Here is a 17158-nt window from a genome sequence, read left to right as displayed (position 1 = left end):
TCACAAAACAAGAACTACGATTGTTACTTGTATAAAAAGTATCTTTTTTAAGTTAAAGATTACCCCTGTTTGATGAATCTAGAACAGTATGCTGATTTAGATTAGTATTAGTGCCCCCAGCCCTGTAAGGGAGACCCTATTGGTGAAGGAGACGGGGAGCCCAGATTCAAGTAACCAGGGGGAGCCATTAGGAAAACGCAACAAAAAGCAAAAAAGCCCACGGGTGAGATCTGAAACCCTTCACCCCATGTGTTTCGAAGGCAGAGAAGGCTAGATAGATTTTGCAAGTCTTCTTTCTCCTATTCCATTATTGGCCATAGTGCGTTGCCCTAAAGTCAAGATCAGTATCTCTGAACTTCTCTGAAAATCTCCAGCGGCAACTGGACATAAAAAGCATTGATAAGCTAAGACAGAGCAAAACATTCAGATCTTGCAAAGCTGCCTGCAGTCTTTTTTCTATCTGAAATCTTTTCCATCCAACCTAAGATGCTAAAAAGATCACCTCAACTTCCAGAAAGGAATAAAACGTACTTTAAATTTTTTTTTATCTGGATTAACCTCCAGAACGTTCCTCCATATTTTTCCATCTCCACTTCACCTTCGCTTCTCCCTCTGGAATCGACTGAAGCTCCCTTTTTTATGCATTAACCTCCATCCCCTTTCAGTCTAGTCCTTCCTTTTCCGTAAATCCACTAGTAACATATGTACCACTTTTATTACTACCTAATCTGGACCTTTTAGATAGCCACCTTTCCTTATTTTACTGTACTCTCCGTCTAGACCTTCGCTCCGATCACATTTTCTGCCCAATAGGCATTTCTCCTTTGCTCCTTTTTTGAAGGCTCAAATTTCTACTTACTGCCCCCCCCCCCATCCAATTACTAGAATTCTAAACTTCCAGCCTTTCTAACTTTTCCTGCCAGCAACTTTAGCTCTCTCGCTATTTTTGTTCTCTCTTCCTCTCTTTATGCATATCTTACTTTTTATTTCATGATCAATATCCTCCCTTAAACTCTGCCGAGAATTCCTCTTAACCATTAGCAACATAAACGTATGTATTCTGTTGACAAATGTTTTTCTTATGCGTTCTTTGAAAAGGGGTACCTTGTGACTTAATGTTTTTATTTTTTACTCTACAATTTGCTAACACCTCTTTGGTTTGAGTGTCACTTTATAAAAATTTTGTATAAAATGAATAAAAGCTTGACACCGGGGAAGATAACATTCCCACTTCTTCCAGATTATCCCCGGGTAGTAGGAATTTTAAGTAACAATGTAGTTTTGAAAATGATGGAGAGCAAAATATGATGACTAGTTATTGCAGCATAGCATTTTAGTGAGTTGTGCACTTTTATTACTATTTTATCATTCTATACCCTTCCAAGATTCGTCTTCAGTTTAAGAATTTAGTTTGAATAATTCTCTGAAATGTAGGAGGTATCTGTAAAATAGATGCAACGCTCAGATGCAAAACTGGATTTATTCAAGAATAATGTAATCAACCATAGCCATCGTAAGCTCCCCGGCTGGTTCAGTTCTTAACCTTCTTCTTAGACTGAACCACAACATTTTGTTCAGTCCAAGTTCCATTTTTAGGTCTCGTCCTATTAATCCCGCAAGGGATAATTGGACGAGAGTATAGTAGGCCAAATAAGCTTTGAAACCAACGGCGGATTTGCCACAGTGCATGCACGTTCACAAACCAGCTACGTCACAAACCACCATTTGTCTGTCAGTCATTGCACTCTCCTACTTCCCTCCCACGGCCGCTCTTCCCATTCACGCGCTCTTCAGGCCAGAAGGCATTTCTCCTCCCCTAATTATTCACTGCCCACGGCCGGTGGTACTTTCACGGCCGCCAGGCTTTGTCTCCCATTTCTCCTCCCCACATTTACGACCGCTCTTCCCATTCACACGCTCTTCAGGCCAGAAGGCATTTCTCCTCCATTTCTCCTCCCCTAATTATTTACTGCCCACGGGCGGCAGTACTTTCACGGCCACCAGGCCGTATCTCGCATTTCTCCTTCCCACATTTACAGTTCTCTCCCTCGTGTGCTTCCCCCAACATACCCCCTGCCCAACGGTGTGTGTTGCTGTCCTTTACGTTTTCCGCCCAAGTTGTATGCCCTCTAGTCTGCTTCCCCTCTTCACCCACCACCCTCCTGAACTCTTGTTGGCTTGTGTGCTTCCACCGTAGCTAAAATTCCCCAGACCCCTCCATGCTCTGTGTCGTATTTAATACCCCATTCTGCCTTGATATCTGTTTTTCCAGGAGGAGATGCATTTATTTTCCTGGGCGCACCATGGCTTGCTTCGTCGAGGGGCGACATTCGTTCCTTAAGCCACACAATGGTTGTACCAAGACACACATGCCGCTGAATTTTAGGTGGCCATCTAAAGCGCAACATCGTTAAAAAAATTGTAATTTTACTAAATGGCCGCATATCTGTTACATTAATCGTGCATGACTCTCTCTATTAAGGTTCAATGGTGCGGGCATAATTAATATTATTACCTTAATAGCTATAAACTGTTTTAACCCTTTCGATGCTGATGACGAGCTCAGCTCGTCATCACCCAAAGGTGTCGTGTGCTGATGACGAGCTGAGCTCGTCATGAACAAATGGCATCAGTGATTTTCCAGCACAGGGGGGGAAAACGCCCAGCAGCCATGTGGTTAAAATGATTCCTAGGGAGAGTGCTGGTAAACTCGTTGAGTTTCTCATAATGGTGTATTATTTTAGCATAGGGTCATCTGACTAGTGGAGTTTTGTCACCCGTAGTAAATACATTGCTTCACTTACATGCCCAGCTTTTGTTTTGCTTTTTGACAATGAAAACAGTTTTAGTGATAGTCCCGTGGCATTATCGTGTGAAATCTGACACTGAACTTTACCGGACCAGAAAGTATGCTTGTCTTTCATTGCAGCTTTGCTTATTCTGACTGCCTCGGCAAGCTCCGATCCTATCGTGGCTCCTATCTTTCTAACATGATTTGGCCATGCCAATCTGCCTCATTTGTTTGTAATAGGAAGGAGGGGTTTGGTGTATATACTGTGATATCACCTTGGCTGCTAGTGGTTTTCCCCTCCAGTGCTGACATTCCATGAATCCCTCTATTCATGACGAGCTCAGCTCGTCATAAGCACAGCTCAACTGTGCCTCATGACGAGCTGAGCTCGTCATGAGCAGCGAAGGGGATATATAACGAAGGCATTTCTCCTCCCGGCCGTACTTTATTTTCTACTCCCCCCTAATTATTCACAGCCGCCTGGCAGTGTCTCTCATTTCTCCTCCCCCCTAATTATTTGCGGCCGCCTTGCCCAGAGCTGACTCTTCTCTTTTTTTGTGCACACCTTTTATCTGGTTTTTTTTATCTCTTTGCTTGCAATTTTTATCACCTCTCTTTCCACTCGCCATCTACCTCACTCCGCGATCTTTCTCGCTCTCTCCCTTCCTGTCTCACCCCCTCTATTCTTCTCCACCGAGTCCTCCCCCGCCACCCCTGCCCTCCCCACTGTCTCTTTTCACACCGCTCTCTCTTCTCTTTCTCCCTTCCGTTATGTCACAGGTTGTTACCCGCTGGGTAAGACCCGGTTGAATCAGCGTCTCTCGCCTGTCAGCCTCTCACCCCATCCCTCCCACCCCTCCGGTCCCTTCCCAGCCTCTCCCCGTCCCTCCCTTTCATCGTCTCCACAGCATCTTCCCCATGGACCCCACACTTCCGGTCCGATTCCGCTCCACATCTACCTTTCCTCCCCTTCCTGCCCCCATTCCCTTTCAGTATTTCTCTTTTCATCCCCTCTCTCGCGTTCCCTCGTGCCGCCCTTCCACCCCCTCTCTCTCTCCCCACCTCTCCACTGACACTGCTTCTGCCACTGTTCTCCCTCCCTGTCTCGTCTTCTCTCCCTTCGCTTCTTCCCAGTCTTTCCCGCCCTCTTTCCCTCCAGCTCTCATTTTACCATTATCTTTCTTCCTATCTTCCCCTCTCGCTCACTTCCATTGCCCTTTCACTCTCTCTCATTTTCCTCTCTTACCATCTCTCTCTTCCCCGTTCCTGTGCACTCTTTATTTTTTTCCCCTCTTCATTCACTTTCCTTTTCCCATCCACCCCTGCTTTCTGCCACTCCTCTCTCCCATGCCACCAGCCTTGTTGAAAGTGCTGGTACGCTCCCATTCAAAATATTATTATACCTCTGAGAAATGAAGGTACTCTCCCTTATGAGTTCTAGAGTCGCAGGCACTGAGTACCAGACAGTACATGTCCACTCATGTCACTATGCTCAACCGGAAGCTATATGGAAATGCACGTGCGTATGTTCTTTCACATATGAAGCAGAGCTTTGGTGACTGTAGCGCCTCGCCTTCTTCTCGGTTTTAACTTTAAAATGGGTGCAATATTGTGATCTCGTTATTTTGTGTTTAATGGCTTAAACAGAAATGTCGAAAACTGCAATGGATTAATGTGTACAACAGCGCACTCCGCCAACATAGTGGCATATATATGTTTTCGGTCCGTTGACAAGAATTTGACCGAAATTACAAAAACATACAGAGGGATTTACATGCAGACCACTTTCAAATTAACTCTTTCAACAGAGTGTTTATGATTTTTTTACACATTTTGTTTAGCGTGAACGTGACCCGAATGCACTGGAGCAGTGTACAGGAGCACCAGTTACATTACACAAGGGCACACATTCATGTGTTTTTTTTTTGTTAAGTATCGAGACTTTAAGTGATTTGCCCAGAATCACAGGATGTTGAGCTGCGGAGAATCGAGCCTATCTCACCACTTCTAAAATCAGCGCCGCTGGCAGTTACCCCACATTTTCTGGCCATTTTCTACAAACTTTTTTTGGGCCAGTGCACTATATCGAAATATTCCATTTCAGCAGACTTTGCACTTATCCTCACATAGTAATCAAAAACGTAATTTTCCGTCTAAGTGCTTTAAAATAAGTGTGATTAAAAACTCACTTCTACACTTTATATCAATGGTTTCCAGCCACCATAAATGATTGTCAATAAATGGCCGACATTGAGAATACAAAGATATTGTGTCTGGTGAACAGAGGGACTTTTTTGCCCCGTTTTTTCTAGGTGCCCTCACTCTATCGATCGCCCTCACTCCATCTATCTATTGCCCTCATTCCATCTATCGCATCACCACAGTATCACTCAGCACCACCACAGCTTCCCTCAGGGGCACCACAACATCACTATGCGCTACCACAGGATCACTAAACGCCACAGCATCACTAGTCGCCACCACAACATCACTCCGCGCCATCACAGCATCAATCTGTGCAACCATTCAACAACAACTGGTTCAAATATGTTCTCTCAATGTTTCAAGCTTTATTACAATGTCACAAAAAGATGTTAATATTTCACTTCTGTTCTTGGATTTTCGTGTCAATAAAATACACTGAACATAATCTTCACAAAAGTTATTTACAAAAGTTTAAGCTATTGTCATTATAAATAACAATAACAATAAGATTTAAGTATTAATTATTTAAAAAAAATTAAAAGCCATTGTTATTTGTAATATTAATACATCTAAGTCACGTAAATACAACACATATTGCATTACAAATGCTACAGGTGTTACATTTGCGAAAGTTATAACTATGGGCATTGTAAATGACAAAGCTATTAATTTCGCTATTTTCAAAACCAACACGTAATCATAAATGTGTCATTTACAATACCAATATCTCAAACTTTCCTAATGCGAGACCTATTTTATTGCAAATGCTGGTTACTTATTTTAGTCATTTGTAGAGAGCAAACAGCCACCTCCTTAAAGGTGTCCCAGCACTAGAGGAACAGATGGCTACAGGGTAGCCTGAGTACAACAGCGAGTCCAGCAGATTAGTCCAGATTTAAAAGCCAAGTTTTAATTGATTTCCTAAAAGTGGATTCTGAGGTAATTTGTCTCATAGCGTTAGGCAGGGCGTTCTAAAGCATGGCAGCCCTAACTGTAAAGGATCTGCCCCCCAGTCGAGCTTTCCTAACTCGGGGGGGGGGAGGTTTGCATAGCCGGTTCTGGGAGCGAGGCTGTTTGTACGTACCAAGCCTCTGCTTCAGATAGTTGGGGCAAGGTCCATGGAGTGCCCGAAAGGCTAGGATTAGGGCCTTAAACTTTATTCTGTTGGTTGGTGACCGGCAGCCAGTGCAGTTCTTTGAGGTGCGGAGAGATATGTTGCTTAAATGGGACATGTTTGAGCAATCTAGCAGCCACATTCTGGACCATCTGCAATTTCTTTATCTGGTACGCTGGAAGGCCTTGATACAGGCCGTTCGCATATTCCAGGCAGGAGTTTACTGTGGCATGAACTGCAGGTTTCCCGAAAAAGGTGTAAAACTTTACGCAGGTTTTTCAAACTGCCAAAGCAAGCGCCTGTCACCTGCTGTATTTGGGCCGAGAAAGATTGGCCCGCCTGCCATTTTACACCCAGTGTTTTTGCGCAGCCTGCAGGGGGGGGAGGGGCAGCCCATTTCCTCCAGCCACCAAAGGTCTGCGATGGGGGGTTGCCTATTACCAAAGAACAGCACCTCCGTCTTGTCGGCATTCAGCTTGAGTTTGTTATTATTCAGTCATTGAGCTATGTCTTTTAACCAACTCTTAAAATTCAAGGAAGAGGCACTCAACAAATCTTTGAAAGGAACTACCAACTGGGTATCGCCGGCGTAGGAGATCGCCTTCACCCCCCAGTTGGCAATCAGTACAAATAAAGCCGCCAAAAAAAGCAGTCTGCTCAAGGCCGACCCCTGTGGGACCCCACACCACAAGGGCTTGCATTTGGACTGATGAGGTTGAAGCGCCACCCTCTGCGTGTGCTCAAAAAGGAAAGATTTAAGCCACCACAGGGCTGTGTCCTCAATCCCCAAGTCCTGGAGGCGCAGGACCAGGATGGAGTGGTCCACCATATCAAATGCTGCAGAGAGATCCAGGAGCACCAGCATATCTGATGCCTCTGAATCCAAATCCATCCTGACTGAGTCCGCCACCTCTATTAATGCGATTTCCGTACTGAATCCCGCGCGGCACCCGTATTGCGTGTCATGCAAGATGCTGTGGCTCTCGATAAAGTTGGCCAGTTGTTTCTGCAGCATTTTTCCAAGCATCTTTGCTGGTGCAGGCAGTAGAGAAATCGGTCTATAATTATTGAGATCACCTGAATCAATATTAGATTTCTTCTTAAGGGGGATGAGCGTTGCATGCTTCTATAAGTCCATGAAAATACCTGTAGTCAGGGAGGTGTTCCAAATTTTAGATAGCACCTGAAAGGAGGAGTTAGCCAGCTCCTTCCACAGTTTTGGAGGGCATGGGTCCTCCGGTGATCCTGACTTGCAGCCCTGAATGGCCGCCAGAGCCTCCTTCTGCGATATCAGCGCGAGTTTAGAGAGAAGAGGTCTAGGATTTTTCCTTATCAATATGTCAGGTTTGACTGTTTCAACTGTGGCCGAAAAGGAATTGTAAATCTTCTGGATTTTATTATGGAAGAAATCTGATAATTCCTCGCATAGCGCAGTTGAGGGTTGAGCGTCAATCAGCAGCACGCGAGGTTTAAGAAAGGAATTGACAGCCTTAAAGATAGCTTTATAAGGTTTATCGACCTCCTCTATGCAATTAGCTATATAATCTCTCCTGGCTTTCTTCATTGATTTGTGCATTTCTTTTAATGATTTTATTGTATGCATCTTTAGCTGTACTATCATAATTCCCTCTCCAGTCTCTCTCCAGCCGCTTGCATCTACTTTTTATGTTTCTTAGCTTCTCCGAGAACCAAGGGGCGGAAGGCGATTTTCTAAAAGATTTCATGATTTTTGCTGGGGCAGTGGCCTCCACTACCTCCACAATCCACTTGTGAGGGGTCTCGGACTCTGCGTTGGGGTCCCTAGAAAGTGCAGCTCGACTGGCCAGCAATACTGGGTCCATAAACTCAGCTGTCAACACAAAGTAGCGGGTGCTGTCTGGAAAATGGGATTTAACCAGATTAAAGGAAAAAAAGTAACAAGAAAGTGGTCGGACCCCACCAACTGTCTCGGGGCTTTGCTTTTTAGAGACTGCATATTGGAAATGACTAGGTCCAGGGTATGCCCTGCTTTGTGTGTGGGAAGGTTGATAGATGGGGGAAGATTGGCCCCTTCAAGGAAGGAAACTACCTGCCTGGCTTGTGTGCAGGAGGGGTCATCTACTTGAAGATTAAAGTCCCCCAATGCCATGAAATTGGAGAATAAAAGAGATTTCTGTGCAATGTAATTGCAGTGTTCTTGTTGAATAGGAGGTAGGCAGTCAGGAGGTCTGTATAAAAGCAGCCTGTAAAAGGCTCGAACGCGCCTGGAGAAAGAACTATTCACCAGAGGCAAGAGATGTGTACAAAGCTAGCTTAAAAGAATACCACCTTCAAATCAGGAAAACCAAAGCGACCTTCTACGCTGATCAAATAGACAGTGCTAACTGCTCATCCAAGGAACTCTTTAGGATCTATAAAGAGATCACTACACCTCCCCCCTCTTCAGAGCATGTTGACACCTCAGCAAAATCTTGTAACGCCATCGCGGAATTTTTTTACAAAAAAGTACGCAACATTTACACCAGTTTCCCTGATGATGCCAGAACTGGCTCCAACCTTCTTCCTCCGCAGGAAGAAGCGACTTGGGAGGCAAAGATCGAAGACTATCTCACTGTATTCCAGGTTCCAACGCAGGACCTCTTGATAGCCACGGCTAAAGGAATCAAATCAGGCTCCCCTCACGATCCTGCCCCTGCCAAATTCCTGGCCAGTGCCATGAGCCTTCTAGCACCTTATGTTGGCCATATATTGTCTACCTCTTTTAACACTGGCAAGGTCCCTCACGGGTGGAAACAGGCAGTCGTACTACCTCTGAAGAAAAAACCCCACATCAGTGCGTCCCAGCTTAGTAACCTGCGCCCCATTTCGCTTTTACCTTTCTTCTCTAAACTGGCGGAAAAGCTGGTCAACCAACAACTCTCAGCACACATAGAGTCCAGAGGCCTCCTGCATACTAACCAATCGGGCTTCCGGGCCCGCCACTCCACAGAATCAGCCCTCCTTTTCTCGACTGAGGCACTGAGGAAGCACGTGGACGCCGGGCATGTGGCGGCACTAGTGCTCCTGGACCTCAGCGCAGCCTTCGACACTGTAGCACATCATACGTTGCTACAGTGTCTGAAGAAAGGAGGAGTGACAGGCATGGCCTGGTTATGGCTGGAATCTTTTCTTACCAACCGCAGCTTCTCGGTGCAGCAAGGAGGAGCTCGATCCGACACCTTTGACCTCGGTCAAGGAGTTCCGCAGGGATCAAGCCTCAGTCCAACCCTTTTTAATTTATATGTCACCCCCGTGGCTACTACTGCGGAACGCTATGGGGTGGAAGTAGTAACATACGCAGACGACACCCAGCTGGTGGTCGCTCTGACCCAACCTGCTGAACAAGCCGCCGCGAACTTCTCAGCATGCCTCCAGGAGCTAGCTGGATGGATGGCGAAGAACTGCCTCCGTCTTAACGGTGACAAGACTGAGGTGCTGATTGTAGGAAAACCCCCCTCAGTCTGGTCATCTGCCTGGTGGCCGCAGACCTTGGGGCCCCTCCCTACCCCCAGTGATCAGGTCAAGAATCTTGGAGTATGGGTGGACTCAAAGCTTGACTACGACTACCACACCAGACGGGTAGCTGGTACGTGCTTTTCGATTCTTCGGAAACTTCGCAAAACCATCGACCTGCTCCCAGAATCCTCAAGGAAGACCCTGGTCCATGCTCTTGTCACGTCAAGACTGGACTACGGCAATGCCCTGTACCTAGGCGCCAACGCCACTAGCCGGCGGCGACTGCAGACAATCCAGAATGCCGCCGCTCGCCTGGTCCTCCGGCTGCCCAGAAGAGCCGCCTCAAAAAAATCCCTACAAACATTGCATTGGCTTCCGATCAATGAAAGGATCGACTTCAAGGTCCTATGTATTGGTCACAGGATCGTACATGGCAAGGGCCCGGCCTTCCTCCGGAACCTTCTCTGCCCCTATACGCCCACCCGTCAACTCCGCTCATTAGGAGCAGGCCTCCTTGCTGTCCCCAGACACAAGAAAGCCAGAATGGGAGGTAGATCCTTTCGTACCTTGGCGGCACACAAATGGAACTCTCTCCCCCTGAGCTTAAGAGTGGAAACATCGGAGCTCATCTTCCGCAGGAAACTTAAAACACTCCTCTTTCCTAAAGATTAACCCGTCTTGTTCTGACTGAAGGAGCAACTGACTCTTCTGACAGCGCGGGGACACACTGACAGTGTAACCAGGCGCTATACAAATTCAGAAATAAATAAATAAATGATGGGGCCACCTGCTCTTGTGAACGAATTTGAGTTATTGTATTATTTGTCTTTACTTTTAAGTCTGTGTTTAGCCAATACCTTTTGATTTTAGTAAACTTATATGTAAAATACTCTAACTTATAGGGGCTCTCAGCAAACCCTCCATATCCATTGGTCAATTGTGTCATTCACTTTTTTCTTCCACCCCCTACAGCATACAGCAAAGGCCACTGCACCAACAGACTTAAGTCATTGGCTAACTTCAGTGCGAGCGTCTTGCTCTTTCACAAGGAACCCGTCCACACTCAAAGTAGTTACATTTTCTGTTCTGGGACTTTTTAGGCTTTTTGAAACCAAAGAAAAGTATTTGCTCATAGCCAATTTTTTTATATTGATAAGTGCCCAATAGATACCCCAACTATAAAGCTTTACAAAAACCATGACAAAACAAACTTTGACAGTCATCATTCTTTAGCTCACTCCACCACCCCAGTTCAGAGATGGCCATATGCCTCATGGGAACAGTGCAGCCCGAACTGAATAGCCATGTCTTCCCTGGACTTGAAACAAGCATACTGGGGCCGGTTTCTGGCTAATCAGCTGTCATCAGCCAGGCTAGCTTGAATCCAGTGGCAAAGTGAGCCCTAACCCAGGATGCTTGTTTCCGGTCCAGGGAAGACATGGCTTGGCAGTTTGGGATGGACTGTTCCCATGAGGCACAGGGTCAGACTGATTTGCATATGGCCATGTCTGAACTGGGGTGGTGGAGTGAGCTAAAGAATGATGATAGATGAAACCCATATCAGTTGTTTGATTTGCTTAAGCGCTCCGTCATCATCCCCTTTGGTATGAATTTAATTGATAAGCCCTTTCTGCTGGACTCAGTGCCGCTATCTGCATGAACTAAACTAGTTGATGAAAAGACAGCAAGCTGTCTGATTTGGTTTAACCCTTGATGCCGCACTACGGACTAAGAAAATGCAGTTTACTATTATCTTTAATATTTTGAATCCAGAAAGCTCTCACTGACACCAGCTCCAACTAGAAATCCGCTTGCAGGGTGGCTTACTCGTTTTTGTCGTGTGTAGTAGATTAGTATTCCAACACAGGAGGCGTCTTTTTACATTCAAAAGTAAGTATTTATTTTAAAAGGTTCACCCACAGCACGGACCGCCTCCAACTCGAAGCTCGATTGGCTACTGACTCAGCCTTTTGAACCTCGAGCCAAAGAACACTCCTTGTTCACATTCAAAGTAAAACATTACATCATAGAATTCCAAATAACAAAGTGAAACAGCCCACTAGATCACCTACCCCTTTATCATAAAAACAAAATCAATAAGTAACAAAATTATTCTATCTAACAGGAACTTTTCTATGCCTGCCATTACAACTAACAGATGAAGTATCTAAAGTTGTTGACATCGACATTGGCGCTCCGACTAAATCATTAGATGGCAGAATTTCGTTCCCGGGAACGGCTTTGACATCAGATTGCAACCAATGTGTCCAACCATTGTTTTCTCCCTCTAAACTATCTTTTCTATCACTAATAAATTTGGCTTGTACTCGTAACACTTTCAGTAATTGCCTCTTGTTCCACCATCCTTTCCCATTCAAGAAAGCTGCCTCTTTTCTACCTTGACAACCTGAATAGGGTTTGAAAATATTGAATCTCCCTTAGATACTTTAAATGGTTTTTTAATCATTGCCCATTCACCAACAGAAATTTCCAAATTTCTCAAGCCCATCTTTTTTTCAAAATTTTCTTTCATACTACATTGTTTTTCTTTAACTATGTTTGCTAACATTTCAGAATCAACATGTTCCTTTGTAACATTTAAACGTTTCTTCTCCAGTATTCAATCTTTCATAGATTCACATGCTTGTATCTTCCCCGTCGTCATGGTGGGAGTCTCCCGGTAAATAATAACCATAGCAGTAAAAGAAAAAAATGCCTGGAAACCATAGAGTAGTGAAACAATAAGTAACCTCTCCTCCTCATTATGTGGCTCAAACTACAGCCAATCAGCAGCCAGCATGAGCCTACACCATTCTCAGCAGAGCCACCATACCTCAGATTTCCAACCGCCTTCGTGTAAGAAGGAGTCTCCCTGAGCTCAGCTCAGTTTTTCTCTCTTCATTGAATTTTTGACCTTCACAGTTGGAAGTCAGGTACTGTTTTGTCAGGAATATTTCATTCAAAATGTCTGAAGGCTCCAAGAAGAGACTTTTCAGAGCTTGCAGGTCCTGTGGCAAGGCCAGATTATTTTCTGAGGATCCACGCAAGGAATGCTTGTACTGTTTGTACCCTAAGAATATCCCTAATGACTGCAAATATTGCCGGACCTTCTCTGCCAAAACCCTTAAGGATAGAGAAGCTCGACTTTTATTATGGCTTCAAAAGAGAAAATCTACAGACTCGGAGTCTGAGGGGGAAGCCAAGGGGCACACCTCTAAGAAACAGAAAAAGGGTCCTCTGAGGAAAAAGGAGATGTGAAGAAACAAAAAGCAGAAAAAAACAAGGAAGCTGAACCTTCTTCTTCTCTCCCTCCAACTCCTCTCAAGCCTTCCTCAGAAAAGAAGGCTCCATCGTCACTTCCGTCGACGAAATCTGCTGAAATTCCAGTCAAATCGCCGACGAGGCCGTCGACGATGACCATCTCGTCGACGACGACAATCTCGACGACGACAGCTTCGTCGACATCGATGACGTCGTCGACGGTGAGTACCAGACCCTCGTCGGCGGCAAGATCTTCGTCGACGACCATCCCGTCGACGATGCAGCTGATGGTTCCGTCTACGGCCCCGTCGACGACGAGAAAATCGTCGATGATGCCTACATCTCCAACGATCTCTTCAACCTACATTTCCATAAAAAGGATTGCTCCGTCGACGGGCTCGTCGGCGAGCAAAAAAGGAGAATTTTCCACACCGAAGATTTCACCTCTACTTCCCTCTACCATACTGGATTTTCACGAGTCTGAGGAGGAAGGTTCCTATGGCGTTGCTTATAGTCCTTCGCAGCTTCATATTAAAAGCCAGGACTCGGATGAGGAAGACTTTCAAGAGGTCCAGGAGCATTTCTCTTTCAAAGATCGTCCGGTCAGAGGCCAAAAGAGATATGAGTCTTTTCATCAGGCTTACCACTATGAGGACGAAGAGGAAACGGATGCATCTGCTCGGGAAGAGACTATGTCTGTGCCTGTATCCTTGGTATCAGACTTAAGACACATGATTGATAGCTATTACTGTCGCTTCCCGGAAGATAATGCTGCAGCCTCTTCCATTGCCTCTGCTACTATCTCTCAACCTGTGAAGGACACACCACTGGTTCAGCCACCTCCTCCACCTCAACGGACGGATGTCCAAAAGATTATTACAATTCGGGATGATTTGAATGATTCCGATCATGACGATCAAGAGGAGGAAGGAGAAATTCCTCAAGATGATGTGGTTGGAGATGAATGGGACCAATATATTGTTCCAACTTCCCCGGTGTCGCCTTTGCCTCAAGCAAGCTCTCCTCCAGAGGACATAGCCAGCTTCCACGATCTGATAGGAAAAGCGGCTAAGAGATTTCAACTTACAATGCCAGTTAAGGAAAGCGAATGCTTTCTTTACGACTTCAAAGAGTCTGTTAGGAAGTCTGTAAGAGCCATTCCAATTATTCAACATGTCTGGGATGAAGGACTAAAGCTGATGAAGAATCCAGCTTCAGTTCCAGCATCTATACCCAAGCTGGATAAGAAGTCTCGTGCTACGGAAACGGCTCCAGCATGTCTTATAGGTCATCCTCGACCGGAGTTGGTTGTGACTCAAGCAGCGCAGAAGCGCTCCAAGAACCCAATGACAACATGCTTTGCACCCCATGATAAGGAGGGCAAGAAGATGGATGGCATAGGTAAACGCTTTGCAGGCATGGCAGCAGCATCAATCAAAGCGGCTAACGCGATGGCACTTCTGAGCCGGTTTAATAGACAGATGTGGTCTGACATCGCACCACTACTGTCGCATCTTCTGGATGACAACAAAGAGGAGGCGAATTCCATTCTGCAGGATGGTGCCATGGCAGCGTCGGAGTCCATAGACGTAGCAATGGACATAGTGTCTATTGCTTTTCGCCAGATGGCTGGTGCGGTAGCCCTACGGAGGCAAGGATGGCTCAAGGCCACATCTTTTAGACCTGAGGTCCAGTCCAAAATCTTGGACATGCCATTTGATGGCGAAAGCCTTTTTGGTAAGCATATTGATGAGGCGTTGCAGGGGATAAAAGCAGATACTGATACTGCTAGATCCTTGGGATCATTGCAGCAAGGCCGTTATCAGTCATTTCGCGGCAGAGGATCCAGAGGACATTTTCAACAGCGTTCCTTTTATCAATCTAATAGGTACCCACCGTACAATCAACAGGGATACCGTCAATACTCCTCCAACCAGCAGTATCGGTCCTCAAATACTTCTTTCCAACAACAAGGAAGGAGAAAATCTGCTGCCAGAGGAAAGCAAGACTCTGGTCGCAGACAGTGATGTTCTTCAGGCGCCTCCAACACCGTTTCAGATCAACCAGTTCCACTACCTCTCTCCGCATTGGCAGGCCATAACATCGGACAGATGGGTATTAGACATCATTACACAGGGTCACACCCTGGAATTCTCACACAAACCTCCAAATCGTCCACCTCTCTGCAGAGTTCAACAACATCTAGCAGCTCTCAAAGCAGAGATCTTATCACTCATACTGAAAGGAGCGATAGAGGAAGTCCCATCAGGCCAGCAGGGAACCGGTTTTTATTCACATTTTTCCTAATAAAGAAAAAGCATTCTTCAAAATGGAGGCAGGTACTGGACCTCAGAGATCTAAACAAATACATAAAGAAAATGTCTTTCCGCATGCTGTCCTTACAGGAAATTCTTCTACTTCTTCGCAAGGGAGACTACATGGTCTCTCTAGACCTGTTGGATGCATACTTCCACATTCCGATCCACAAAAATCACAAGAAGTATCTTCGATTCATGGTGGCGGGGCGTCATTTACCAGTTCAAGGTGTTGCCTTTCGGCCTGAAGTCTGCCCCCAGAGTATTCCCAAAATACATGGCTCCAATAGCGGCACATATAAGGCAGCAAGGTTTCCAAATGTTCCCTTATTTGGACGACTGGTTGATTAAAGGACCATCGTACCAAGCAACACAAAGATCTTTACGGATTTGCATGGATCTTTTTCAAAGATTAGGCCTTCGGATAAACCTAGAGAAGTCATTTCTCCTTCCGACACGTTCCCTGCAATTCCTAGGAGCAATCTTAAAAACTCAGGAAGTAAAAGCGTACCCATCAGAGGAACGAGTAACAAAAATCCTGAATCTAACTGCATCTCTGACATCAAAAAAATTCACTTCCATCAGGATATTCAAGTCCTTACTGGGAATGATGTCCTCCTGTATCCCATTGATTCCCAACTGCTGTTTGCAGATGAGACCACTGCAAGAAGCTCTGGACAAACAATGGGTTCAAGCTCTGGGTGCATTCAACGACAAGCTGGTCTTAACTTGTCAGATGAAACGAGCAATGTCATGGTGGGGTATCAGGAGCAACCTGACAAAGGGCCTGTTATTCGAACCACAATCGCCAAGTTACGTCATGACATCAGACGCTTCATTACGAGGTTGGGGAGCACACCTGCAGGACCTAGAGATTCAAGGCCTTTGGTCTCCCCAAGAGGCAAAACTTCACATCAATCTCTTGGAATTGAAAGCTGTTTCCCTGGGCCTTCAGGCCTTTCTTCCCAGAATCCAAGGTTCATCAGTCTTAGTGCGAACGGACAGCACTACAACAATGTTTTACCTTCGCAAGCAGGGTGGCACAAGATCATAGCCCATATCGACACAGGCACAAAAAATCTGGACTTGGCTTCTGCGTCACAAAATATCTCTGCAAGTGGAACATGTTCCAGAGATAGAAAACACAAAAGCAGATCTGTTAAGCCGGTCGTCCAACATTTGCCACGAGTGGGAACTATGCCAAGTCCAACTAAATAGGATTTTCAACTTGTGGGGCAAGCCAGGTTTGGACCTGTTCGCAACTCAGAGCAACAAAAAGTGCAAGCATTATGCCAGCAGGTTCCCTCAGCAGGGTTCGAGAGGGAATGCCCTTCATCTCCGATGGACAGGGATGTTTGCTTATGCATTTCCTCCCTTTCCCCTAATTCCGAGAATATTGAGAAAGATGAGATCGGAACCTTGCCGAATAATTCTAATAGCACCAGCCTGGCTGAGGCAGTTTTGGTATACAGAACTTCTCCAGCTGTCAGTGGAACCAAGGATACAGTTCCCAATAACCAGGGATTTGATTTCCATGAACAGAGACCAAGTACTTCATCCACAATTGACCTCTCTAAAATTGTCCGCTTGGAACCTTTTGAGCACGAATTCCAGTCTTTAGATATTCCTCCGGAATGTCGTGAAATATTGAAAAGTTCTGCAGCACTGTCTACCAACAAGACATATACTGCAAAATGGAAACGATTCTGTAATTGGTGCCTTGCTCATACAGTGTATCCCTTCTCGTCTTCACCTGAGCAAATTCTTCCTTATTTGCTGCATTCAGCCAGATCGGGACTGTCACATTCATCTATTAAAGTCCATCTAGCAGCAATATCCAGATACCGAAGATCTCCAGGTCGCCCATCTCTGTGGTCCCAAAGATTAATCAAGGAATTTTTAAAAGGGTTGTTCAGAAAGTTTCCTCCAGTTAAGCGCTCTCCGCCTCCATGGCAGCTTAACACAGTCTTGTCGCAACTCATGAAAGCTCCGTTTGAG

At 45.5% G+C, this 17158-nt stretch overlaps 1 protein-coding gene across 2 annotated transcripts in view; it reads left to right on the top strand.

The window, feature by feature from the left end:
* FBXW2 (F-box and WD repeat domain containing 2) overlaps positions 1-17158 on the top strand; it is a 186751-nt gene that overhangs the window by 154877 nt on the left and 14716 nt on the right. The window lies entirely within an intron of this gene.

The sequence above is a fragment of the Lissotriton vulgaris genome, chromosome 5 (assembly GCF_964263255.1).
Source record: "Lissotriton vulgaris chromosome 5, aLisVul1.2, whole genome shotgun sequence".
In the NCBI taxonomy this organism is placed as follows: Eukaryota; Metazoa; Chordata; class Amphibia; order Caudata; family Salamandridae; genus Lissotriton; species Lissotriton vulgaris.
Note: the sequence above shows the minus strand (reverse complement) of the source record. Positions and strands in the feature narration are given on the sequence as shown.